Source organism: Nannospalax galili, unplaced genomic scaffold, assembly GCF_000622305.1.
Source record: "Nannospalax galili isolate Female #2095 unplaced genomic scaffold, S.galili_v1.0 scaffold305, whole genome shotgun sequence".
Lineage (NCBI taxonomy): Eukaryota > Metazoa > Chordata > Mammalia > Rodentia > Spalacidae > Nannospalax > Nannospalax galili.
In genome coordinates, this window is record NW_008356258.1 from 3,388,424 (window position 1) to 3,397,950 (window position 9,527).

Below are 9,527 nucleotides of genomic sequence, written 5' to 3' on the forward strand. Positions count from 1 at the left end.
ACTGTTAAAATAAAATTCATATAGTAACTCTTCTACACTCAAACATGTATTTATACTCATTTTTATTATTTTTATTTTATGTGTGAATATATTGCCTGCATGTATGTACATGCACCTGTGTTGTGCAATGCCCACAGAGGACAGAAGAGGGTGTTGGATTCCCCTGGAACTGGAGTTACAGATGGTTGTTAGCTGCTATGTGGGGGTTGGGAATCAAACCCAGGTCCTCTGTAAGAACGGCCAGTGCTCTTAACCACTGAGCCATCTCTCCAGCCCCAAACATGAATATTTATAAAAATGTATTTCACAGTATGTGTTGTCAGATTACCAATTACCCTCCCTCTCTCCTTCTTTCTTCCCTCCCTCTCCCTCTCTTCTCCTTCTTTCTCTCTCTTCTTTCTGCCTGCCTTCTTTGTTTCATTTTTTCTTTATACATGTTTTATATAACTATATATTTTTTTCATTAAGTTTCCCAGGCTGGCCTCAAGCTCATGACCCTCCTGTCTCAGCCTCCCAAGTAGCTAGGATTAGAGGCTTGTACCATTGCACCCAGCCTAACCTTTATATGATGCCCTTTTAATTTTTTGCATGTCTGTTTTCTCTTAAATGAAATAGTAGTAAAAAAGGATTCTTGCCTTACAAATTATTTAAAAAGCAGATTTTAGCTGCTTTCTAAAAAGTTTTATTTAATATGTTTTGTTTCAGTGTATGGAGTTGTGTGCAACTATTCTTGGGGACATATGAACAATTCCCTACTCCACCACAGAGAGGAAACCAAGGACAGACCAAAGTAAGGATACCACCAAAGTCCAACCTGTGAATCAATGAGTTCTATTGGGGTTTCTTGGAGTAGTGTGGTGAGTGGTTATTTATAGGAATAGAAAGGGCTCAAAGGCAGCTGCATCACCAAAAGTCCACCCAGCATGGGTGACAGCTCATGAGAGCTGGAAACCTGGAGCTCACTGCACAACCTTCCCAGGTAGCTCAGGTGGTCTGAGCCTCCTCCAAGCAGCTGGGCTTGTCTAAGTGTCTCTCAGCCCTCTTGGAGAGACAGGTGCTGAGTGAACCTGGTCAATTCAAGGGACTTCCTGAAGCTGTGAGTTGTTTAAATTGCTACCCAACAGGAGATTGGAATGACTATAGAATAAATTTGAGAATAAGAAGGTATTTCTCCATAAGAAAATCTGCCATTTAAAAGTCAAGATTAAAGGACACAATGTTTAAAATATGATTGTATTGTTTTGCTTTAAAGTAACAAGGTTTGAATTTAAGAGAAGGCACCCAGGAGGATTTCCTTTACACAATAAATTCCTACAGTGCCTTGTGATATGATTCCACATTACATCTAAATCCAACACTCCAAGAGTACAGACACTTTTCAAGTCAAGTTACACCTCCTTCTATTTTTGCCTGAGGCAGCTGTCAGTAGGGAAGATATTCCCACTATACATGCCTCTCCCTCCCTCCAGTTTGCATCAGACTTGGGGAGATCAGGAAGGTGGGAAGGCTGCCACTGGGAAACCAGTCATTGTGCAGAAGGAAGTGGTACTGAACCAGGACCCAGCTGTGTGGCCCACACATTGCTCTTTTCTCTGGCCTTTACCAGATCACTATTTGACAAAGCCTGGTCAGGACAGTAGTCACTAGAAGTTATTACAGTCATTTTCAGATGTCAGAAGACTCGGCTTCCTTCAGATGAAAGCTCCACCCCTCTCTAAGCTCTAACGCAATGGAGTACCTACTCTGTCTGCTGAGGTGCTCCCAGGAGAATGTCTTATAGTTAAACTGTATTTTGTCTTCAGCATTAACTCCTCAAAATATTTAAATTTTTTATAGCATTTTATTTATTTGTGTGCGTGCCTGTGTGTTGGTGTGTTTGTGTGTGTGTGTGTGTGTGTGTGTGTGTGTGTGTGTATGCTCATGCCACAGTGGCTGTGTAGAGGTCAGAGGACAACTTGCAAGAGGTCAGGGACAACTTGCAAGGGTCAGTTCTCTCCTTCCATGATGTGGGTCTAGGGCATTGAATTCAGGTTGTCAGGCTTGGTCTCAAGCACCTTTATCTGCTGAGCCATCTCATTGGCCCATCTCCTTGATATTTTGGGTTTGCTTTCTTAGAAAGGGTTTCACCATGTAGTACAGGCTAGCCTTAGACTCAGGATCTTCTTGCTTCAGCCTCCTGCAGACTTGGGACTATAGACATGCCCCACTTTGATGTCTCTGTGCAATTGTTTGTGTGCTTCTTTCTTGTTCACGTACATGGTGGGGGGGGCGGGGAGGCAAAAGTTTCAGCATCTTAATAGAAATTATGTTGTCAACTGCTCATGACTGGAAATACATTTAAACAAATCATGAGTCTTTCTGCATATTTCAAGCTTTTAGAAACCAAAGGGAACCAGATGCCTTATTTACTGGCATCCCATCTAGAGTTCTATTCTAAGATATGTGTGTAATATGACTGACTGACTTTCCAAATGACTCTCATGAGAAATCCAACCATATGCTTAATATATATGAGTGCAGGTATATGCACATCTCTGGCCAATTCCAAACGAAACCTCTATCCATTGCTGTGCAGACACAGTCGAAGTTACACCTAAATCACAGGGGCCCTTCCTCCCAGGGAAGGAGCTGGGGAAGGCACAGATGCCAGGAGTCTGAAAAGATGAGGAAAACACTAGTGTTTCTTCTTTTTCTTATGCGCCTGAAATTCACGCTTAAGATGTACTGTGTCCTCGGAAATGGCCCTTTTTACCCTCTGCCCTCCGACCATCCTGCTGGAGTCTGATATATTACAGTGTAAGCCAGATACACACATCCTTTTGCTCTGGACTGGCTGCTAAATTAACTTATGCTAAATGGCTGTGTGCCTGCGACTGTCAGCTCTGTCACCCTTGTCTGTCTCGTTTTCCCTTCCCAGACGTTTCATTTCATCGTGGATGACATTTCATTTCATTCTCAATGCCGTTTCATCTCCTTGCAACGTATGAAATTTTTCAGTGAACAGGAGACTCCCTGACCCTTCTGAGACTGTCAAGGATATTTGTGTGCCCCAAGCAAGTTCAATAATACAGTCCAGCTGAGCTTCCCTTCCAATGTCTTCCAAGCTAGTCTACACTTCAGAGGTTGAATTATTGAAAGAGAGCATCAATCTGTCACACTTATACTCAAATCCCCAAACTGAATTCCAGCTTATTACAGGCACACATGGTCAAGGACAGTCAGCCACGTGAGGCCCTTAATGATAGTGAGCAAAGTCAGCGAGGACTCAGGAATCAACAGACGTTTTCTTAACACTTGTAGTATGACTTTGGAAACAAGGCTGTTCTCAAGGTCAGCTTAAGAGCACATGATCACAATACCAGGTTTTCTTCTAACAAGAACAGATAACATATTTTTTAAAGGTTCATTTTTTTTAATTGTATGTGTATAAGTGCTTTGCCTATATGTATGTATGTGTACCACATATGTACCTGGTGCCCATGGAGACCAGAAGAGGGTGTTGGATCCCCTAGAAATGGAGTTACAGACAGTTGTGAGCTGCCATGTGGGTGCTGGGAACCAAACTTAGGTTGTCTGCAAGATTGGCAAGTACTCTTAACCACTGAGTCATCTCGCCTGTTCCTGAGATATATATTCTTAGCAGAACAAATTCAGAAGTCCTGTACACACATACATACTGGAATTATAAGTTCTCTCTACCTATTAAGTCCAGATACAAAATCAACTTTTCCCTACAACTATTTACTGGAGTCCTACTATGAGCCAGTATAAGGCCAACTGCTAAAGAAGCAAGACTGAAACAGGCATAGACTAATTCCTTCTAGCTCATGGCCTGGCTGAGGTACTAGACAAGAACACTATTAATAAAAATGGACAGGAAGGGCTGGGGATATAGCTCAGCGGTAGAGCTCTTGCCTAGCATGTATGAGGCCCTGGGTTTGATTCCCAGCACTGTAAATAAAAGGGTAGTGATGAGAAGATAAGAATACCTTGGAGTCACACAGAAGAATCTTTTACTTGATGCTGGGCATCCCAAGGTCATCAGGAGAAGCATCTGCTAAACTGGAGCTGGCAGGGTAAGATTTAGTAAGGGAATCATAGCAAGAAGACCACACCAAAGTCCCCTGGGGACTAAACCTTTGCCAGGTTACACTATCAGCCACACACACACACATACACACATACACACACACACACACACACACACACACACACACTATCCTAAACTGACTGTATTGAAGTATTTATATTTCATGCTTTTCTGAACCTGAGCTATAGTTTCCAGCTCGCGTTCTCTCTCTCTCTCTCTCTCTCTCTCTCTCTCTCTCTCTCTCTCTCACACACACACACACACACACAGGCTTGTCTCTGCCACTCGTCATCACAGAGCAGCAGTTTCAAGGAGGAGAAACACCAAACTCTTGGGTCAATGGCTGATTTGTATTTTCACTATGATGATAACAGCTAATGTTTGCTGCCATTTCTAAAGCAGCAGAGGCATAGGATTCATTTGATTCCTGCAATTCTGAGAGTCTATGTCTCAACAGACAGCAGGCAGAAATGGAAGCTTGAGGAAGTTATCAGATTTGATATCACCCAATTCACAAGAAGCCAACTGAGATCAAAGAGGTGTATTTGTAAAATGCTTTCAAGAGTGTCTAGCATTCAGTCGGTTATATATGGGTATTTTTTAAGTAGCCAGAAGCATTACTGAAATAGGCTTTCTGCCTCCCCAAACAAGAACCTTTCCTCCTCCCAACCACGATGGCTTCATTTGTATCCTGTGAAAGAGTAGAGGTTTCTGGGAGTGCAGTGTGGCTCAGCTTGGAGACTCCAGACAAAGGCAGAGCTCAAGGCCCATCTACCTTCCTGACTCCCACTCTACACAAAGCAGGTCTGCTTTGCCTTAACTTGTTCACTGGCTGGAAGGCTCAGGGCTGGGAGAGCAGCCCCAGCAGTGACACTGTGCATTTACATCTGTATATACTATCCAGGAGTGTTGGTGATGCTGCTGGGCAAGTATACTAACAGCTTCCTCATGTCCAGTGTACAGGCTCATCCAGGAGAAAAGGTGATGAGGCAGAGCTCGGGCAGAAGTAGCATTTTCTCCTCAGAGGGAAAGACTTGGATTTTTCAAGTTCAAAAGGTTAATATCTAAACTCTAACTTTTAAGTATGTATATGTCTGTGTGTGAGTATGTGTCCATGAATGCATCCCCAAGGAGGCCAGAGGCGATGAATCCTCCTGGACCTGGAGTTACAGGTGGTTGTGAGCCATCAGATGTGGGTTCTAGGAACCAAACTCAGGTTCTCTGCAAGTGCCCTTAACCACTGAGCTATCTCTGTAGCCTTTGGATTTCTTTTTTAAATGAGTGTGTGTGGGGGGGTATGTGCCAGTGCACATGTGTATGTGTGCATGTGGAGGCCAGAGGTCAACCTCAGTGTTGTTCCTCAGGAGCTGTCCACCTTGTACTTTGTGACAGTGTCTCTTGCTGGGACCTGGGGCTACTTGATTAGGCTAGGTTGGTTTGCCAGTGAACCCTAGGGATCTGCCTGTCTCTGCCTCCTCAGTCTTGGGATTACATGTGGGTGCCACCATGCTTGGCTTTTCATGCAGATGCCTAAAATAGAACTCAGGTCTTCATGCTTGCATGGCAAGTACTTTACCAGCTGAGCCATCTCTTCAGCCCTAAATCTCAGTTTTTTTCATATATAATAGTGGAGCTCATGAGCCCCCTTTCCAAATTATTGGGAAGCACTGTTTTGTTTTATTCCTGTATCCTCAATGCCTAGAACAGTACCCAGCATATGATAGATGCTCAGTAAATATGTGTGGCGTGTATGAGTGAAATGGCAACCGTAGAACCATCGAAGCCAGGGTCTGGCTCACAAAGATGCTCCATTTTCTCCCTGGGCTGAGGGATCAGCTAGATGGAGACTGAGGGAGTCTCCATCCAGCTTTCAGAGAGGGAATGAAGTGTGAACTCCTTTAATCCTCACAGCCTTGTCTTCATCAACCCGAGAATGTTTTCCAACCTTCCTTTAGGAAAGTTACTTAACCTTATCTGCCTCCATTTGCACACTTGTAAGATGGAAATAGAAGCACTGGTCTCATAGCTTTATGAGAATGAATTGGTTACTCTCCATAAGTCAGAGAAAGACTGTGTAGAGACGTGCTCAGTACACATTAGGTCTGCTTTAGGTCTAGACTGCCAGACCCTGGCTTTGATGGTTCTATAGTTGCCATTTCATTCATATACTCAACATGTATTTACTGACCATCTACTGTTCTAGGCATTGAAGATACAGGAATGAAACAAAACAGTGCTTCCCAATAATTCTGAACTCAAAAAAGCAGATGAAGCCGGGTGTGGTGGCACACGCCTTTAATCCCAGCACTTGGGAGGCAGAGGCAGGTAGATCTTTGTGAGTTCGAGGCCAGCCTGGTCTACATAGTGAGTTCCAGGACAGCTGGGGCTACAAGGAGACCCTGTCTCAAAAAAGACCAAAAGAAAAAACAAAACAAAACAAAACAAAAAACACAGATGATTCCAGAGTTCTGAGATAAGAAAGATGACCAAGGGCAGTGGAAGCACCTTCCAGACAGCACAGGCTTGAGCTGGGCCTTCTTCAAGTTTAGGTGGGCAGACAGGAACAGCTAGAGCATAGTGAGAAATGGCCTTGGACATAGCCTATAAAGCCTGATGTGGTACTGTGATTCCAGCATTTGAGAGGCTGAAGCAGGAGAATCACCTGCAGTTCAGGGCAGGTTGCGTCACATAATGGGTTCAAGGCCAAACTTAGTTACATAGTGAGACCCTGCTGAGAGATATAGGGGACAGAGAGAGACAGAGACAGAGACAGAGAGGAGAGAGAAACAGAAAGAGAAACAGAGAAAAACAGAAACAGAGAGTGCTAGAGAGGAAGGAAGACAGAGACAGAAAGAGAAAGTTCTAAAGAGCTTGCATTCTGGTCTGAACTTATACTGGATTCTCTACCTGTAAAATCAAGATATCTGCCTTGATCATTATGCAATGTATTTGTGTACTGAAACATTACATTGTACCTGGATAATATTACTATTAGAATGTCATATTATTTAATTTACATAAAATGCTTAGCACAATGCAAGGCACATAGCAAGTACTAACGCAGGTCCCTATTAAAGTACCATTATTATCATTAAGCGCAGAAATAAAATGTAGGACAGTGAGAAAACTACTAGCCATTCCTTCCAAGAATAAAGATAGTGCTGGCTCCCCAGAATATATCGGTAACCTCCATGAAACCTTATTAACATAAATCTGTTTTAATGGTTTGGATTTAGAGAGGGAGTGGGACAAAATTTGGGGGTATACTGCTTAGAATCACGTTTATACTTATATTTAAGTTGGTTGACACTAAATGTTACTGTGCAACTGAATTACAGAAAGGTAAAGTTGAGTAAAAATGGGATTCATTCTTTCTCCAAGCTCTCTCCTGTGGACAAAGGCTGTTGCTTCTAAGTCAGTTTGCTGCTGCTTAGACAGGAAGGAACAAGAAGGAACACGAGCCATCTTGCTTTCCAGCTGCTCCTTAAAATGCTTAATATAAATTTCTAGTTCCCAAAATAATTTTCTTGACCTCAATGTTCTTTTGGACTCTGGTATTTCCCACTTAATCCTTTCATCTCACCCCACCCTAGATATATTTAAAAGGCCTGAACTCAGCCCTAACTTTTCCTTTCATATCTATCTTTGTGAAGGTTACATGCACACTGGCAATCAAAGAGATTTTCCTCATTGGTACTTCAAGCAATCAAAGGTGGAGTTTTAGCGATTTCTCTACAATATTCATGACCCCTAGGCAAAACCATGAATTTGTCTTCTATAAAGAAATATGGGAAATATGGCTGCTCTATATGACACAGAAAATATATAAATTTGTCTGCTCTATATGATACAGAAAATATAAAAATTAAACCCTTTAGAAATTCTTCCAAAGAAACTTGACGGTTCTTGCCTGCCTCAGGTCCTTTCCCAGCTTTCCCTACCTGGATTTAGTAGCCTGCATTTCACCTGTTCAGGCCTGGGCCTGTTTCAGGAAGCTTCCCAACTGTGGGAGCTCACATCAAGCTCTGCTCTACACTCTCAGAACACATCGGCCACAATGTCCTGAAACATAGCACACAAAGTGGCTTTTTATCATTCAAAGTGTTCATTCTGTCTTCCCAATTAGATGGTAAGATCCAAGGCAGATGCAGGTCTGTCCGCTCTGTATGCTCCTCACTGCTTGACATAGTGCCACGGCAGAAAAGCCCTCAAAAAAAGTGAGTCTTCTTCTCTACTCTGGAATGGCTACTGATACTGATCCTACAGTTGGATTGTTTTCTTTTATCTGAAAACAGAAGGCATGTCATTCCCAGAACAGATGCAGTCTGGGGCCTGTAGTCTTCCGTTTTTAACGCTGTTTCTGATGTTTCAGTAAATGGCAGCATCAGAGAGTGTCGCCATGAGCTAGGCCTCAGTATGGAGATTCAGCCTGGTCCTAAATTTCTAGACTCTCTATTTAGCTTCCAGAAAGCAGAAGACCTCAGATAGTTCTTTTAATTGGATTGGGTAAGAGAAGACCTTGTAAAAATATAAAAGCAAGCTATTAAATAAAACATTATCAAAAATAGCAGTCAAAGGAGAAAGTAAAAAATAATGTGCCAAAGAAGACCAAATTGCTTAGTTCAAATACAAGTTTAGAAAAATAATCCTGTTAATTTTTTTCTAAGTATTTGTTAGTAACACTGGAATGTTTAAAAAAGGAGAGGTCAGGTATGGGGTGTTAGCTCAGTTTCAGCAACTGGGTTTTTCATTTTGTTACATAGCTTTTAATGATGAAAAATTTATAAATGGTTAGAAGATGAATAACTTTTTTCCCTTTTTCTATTTTCTCTCTTCTTTTTTAATTTGTGTGTGTGTGTGTGTGTGTGTGTGTGTGTGTGTGTGTGTGTGTGTGCGTGCGTGCTGGGAATAGAACCCAGGGCCTAGTGCTTGCTAGGCACGAACTCTACCATGAATCTGCATCCTCAAATAGATGACGTAATTTCTTGGTAGATCCCCTGGGCCTGGGCTGTAGCTCCATTGCAGAGTACTTGTCTGTCACATGTGAGATCTGGATTTGATCACCAGCACTGGAATTAAAAAAAAAAGAATTTCCTGTAATTTTAACCCTATCATCTATCTATCTATCTATCTATCTATCTATCTATCTATCTATCTATCTATCATCTATCTATCTACCATCTATCTATCCATCTATCATCTATCATCTATCTATCTATCATCTATCTACCATCTATCATCTATAATTTATCCATCTATCTATCATCTATCTTCTATCTTCTATCTATCTATCTATCTATCATCTATCATCTATCTATCTACCATCTATCCTACTAACTCCCATACATTTTTTTTTTTTTTTACCTGTAGTAAAACTTTGGATGCCATTCATTACGACAAGTTTTGTAAGCAAAAGAAAGCCATCTGGTTAAAATCA